The 3,336-nt window shown below is 42.2% G+C and overlaps 1 pseudogene; it reads left to right on the top strand.

Moving 5' to 3' along the window:
- The first annotated feature begins 2,489 nt into the window (after positions 1-2,489).
- Positions 2,490-3,034, top strand: LOC129085872 (ferritin heavy chain-like; annotated as a pseudogene).
- The last annotated feature ends 302 nt before the right edge of the window (positions 3,035-3,336 follow it).

Here is a 3,336-nt window from a genome sequence, read left to right as displayed (position 1 = left end):
TTCCCCAATCTGGCCAAGGAAATAGACTTTCAGGAGATCCAGGAAGCTCAGAGAGTCCCAAAGAAGTTGGACCCAAGGAAGCACACACTAAGGGACATCATAATTAAGTTACCCAAGATTAAAGATAAGGAGAGAATCTTAAAAGCTGCAAGAGAAAAGGACATAGTTGCCTACAAAGGAGTTCCCATAGGACTATCAGCTGATTTCTCAAAAGAAACCTTGCAGGCAAGAAGGGGCTGGCAAGGGGCTTTCAAAGTCATGAAAGGCAAGGACCTACATCCAAGATTATTGTATCCAGCAAAGCTATCATTTAGAATGGAAGGGCAGATGAGGTGCTTCCCAGAGAAGATCAAGTTAAAGGAGTTCATCATCACCAAGCTCTTATTATATGAAATGTTAAAGGGACTTACCTAAGAAAAAGAAGATCAAAAACTATGAACAGTAAAACAGGGGAGGGAGAAGGGGGAGAAACGGGGGAAAGCATTTAATAAGCAGCATAAATAGTAGGTACAAAATAGTCAGGGGGAGGTTAAGAATAGTATAGGAAATGGAGAAGTCAAAGAACTTATGTGTACAACCCATGGACATGAACTAAGGCAGGGGAGGGGGGAATGCTGGGGGTGGTTAGGTGTAGGGTGGAGGGGAATAAAGGGGAGAAAAAAATGGGATAACTGTAATAGCATAATCAATGAAAAATATATATTTTTTAAAAAAGCAGAATGCTTGCTTTTCCATCTTTCCTTGCATCTAGAGATGGCCCTGGGAACCAGTTCTGGCCCATGGGATATAACTGGGGCCTCCTGGTCAAGAGAGGGAGTTCTGAGAAAGATTCTGTTTTCCTGAAAAAAGAAAATAGATGAGAGTTGTGTTGCCTCTTTTCTTCTACCCTCTTCTTTGTCTCTTGAAGGCAGTTGAGGGCTGCCTATTCAATGTCATCTTGTAACCATGAGGAAAAGTTCAGGAGAACCACGGGCACATCAACACTGACATCATAGACTTAGAGAACCAAGATCAGCACTTAACTTCCTATTAAGTGAGAAAAATAAATCCATATTTGTTTGAGCAACTATAGGTTTATTATTTACAGGCGAATGTATATCTATTACACAGGTACTTCCTTACCACCACACCATAGCCTCTTTAAAGAGAGAAGCCAGAGCTTTGCAAATTGAAGGCTAGGACTTATTGGTCACCACAGAAGAGCTAAAATGTTTTTATTTCTTAAAGTAGGTTAATAGGAGAACAGAGATGAATTATCCAAGAGAAGGGAGGGATCCAATCTGGAAAAAGAGAGACTGGGAAGGATGTGAAGCTATTAGATTCTACAACTAGTGGGGACTTGTATGGCTCCTACACAATGCCTTAGAGAGGTAGGAACTCAGATGGGTGTTTCTTGTGTCACTGAGTGTGTATCATTGAAAGCAGAGGTGAGGTCCTTCGTAGCTGACTCTGTGGCCAGTAGAGAAGATCACTGTAAAGGATATTGCTCTTCCTGCCCAATGCAGCAATACTCAGAGGCAACTAAGGAGCCATTGAAAATACTATTATGTAGTACTATAAGGAACAAGTGTAGCTTTATGTAGATTAAGGACCAGACCTCCTTTTTTACCCATAGGCTCTGATAGTTTTGTGCCATCTAATTGTGGGAGAAGAGATGGCAATAATGCCTGACATTGGACTTTTTGTCTACCCTACTAAATATGGAATTAAGCTAGATTTAATTTTTTAACCTGTCTGTCTTTATATTTTTAAAGTGAGTTTCTTGTAGACAGTATATTCGTGGGTATTGTTTTTTATCCAATCTTTTTGTTTTATTTAGACAATTTTGTCATTCAATTGGTGTGTTTAGACCATTTACATTTAATATAATTATTGATATGATTGGATTAAAATCTACCATTTTCTCACTTTGCCTGTGCCCACCCAGAACCAGCCGTTTTCCATGGACCTCACATCCACTGAGACTTGCCTCACACCAACAGAATGGGCATGGGCAGAGCCATGGTAGCCAGGCTCAGACTCAGGTTGCTGCTTCTGGCACTGCTTCTACCCATGCAGATTTATTAAAATTAAAGAACTGGTCCAACACACCCATAAGCAACCACTCCCAGAATACTTTGAGTACCCTAAGTCCAACAAATGCCAGCAGGAGGGCAAGTGGTTGTGTTCTGTCATCAACAGGCAGTCTCTTCATGGTCTGTTCTCCCCTCTACATCTCCACTATTAAAAGACTCAGGCCAAGAGCCATCTATCCTTCTCCATCTTCTAAACCCAATGCAGTCTTTGTAGAGAGTCGCTGTGGTTTCCTGCTTCAAGAGTGCTTGACAGGAACCGGTGCTCGACACCCATGGCAGCCAGCCTCCCAGATCCACCCTTCTGCCACCTCCTATTAGTGAGGTGCCTTTTTGTGGTGATGGGAGCCTTTGGCTGCCTCAAGGCCCCCGTCACCTCTCCAGCACTAGGGAGCTGCCTGTCCTCAGACACCCACCATGAAGACCACATCCACTTAGCAGGTATGTCAGAACTACCACCAGGGCTAGAGGTCACCATTAACTGCCAGGTTAACCTGGAGCTCTACACTTCCTACCTCTACATGTCCATGTCTTACTACTTTGACCTGGATGATGTGACTTTGAAAAACTTAGCCAAATATTTTCCTCACCAATCTCATGAGGAGAAGGAACATTCTGAGAAATTGATTAAGCTGCAGAACCAAGGAGGTGGCTGAATCTTCCTTCAGGATATCCAGAAACCAGAGAATGATGACTGGGACAATGGGATGAATGCGATGGAGTGTGCATTACACTTGAAAAAAGTGTGAATCAGACACTACTGGACTTGCACAAACTGGCCACTGAAAAATGACCCTCATCTGTGAGACTTTATTGAGACTCACTATTTGGATGAACAGGTGAAATCCATCAAAGAATTAGGTCCCCCCATAACCAACTTGTGCAGGTTGGGGACCCCTGAGCCTAGCATGCCAGAGTATCTCTTTGACAAGGACACTTTGGAAAGCAGTGAAGAGAGCTAAGCCCTAGGCTGCCTTCCCACAGCCATGGGAGTGACTTCCCTGATCACTGAAGCCATACGTGCATGTTGGAGTTACCTTTATCTTTTCTGTAACTTGTACCAAATCATCCACTTATGTATTTCATATGTACCCTTCCTTCAAATAAAGTAATTTGGTACAAAAAAACCCAAAACCCAATCCAAATGGCATCTAGACATCCACTATGACAAGGAAAAAAAACAGGTCTCATTGAATCTACTAGTTCTACACCTAATATTATTAACACAGAAAATGTTGAAGATCTTAAATTTTATTGGTTTGAA

This window comes from Pteronotus mesoamericanus, unplaced genomic scaffold (assembly GCF_021234165.1).
Source record: "Pteronotus mesoamericanus isolate MK-2021 breed Mesoamerican mustached bat unplaced genomic scaffold, CSHL_Meso_final scaffold_36, whole genome shotgun sequence".
Classification (NCBI taxonomy): Eukaryota; Metazoa; Chordata; class Mammalia; order Chiroptera; family Mormoopidae; genus Pteronotus; species Pteronotus mesoamericanus.
The sequence above is the reverse complement of the archived record's forward strand: the minus strand, read 5'-3'. Positions and strand labels throughout refer to the sequence as shown.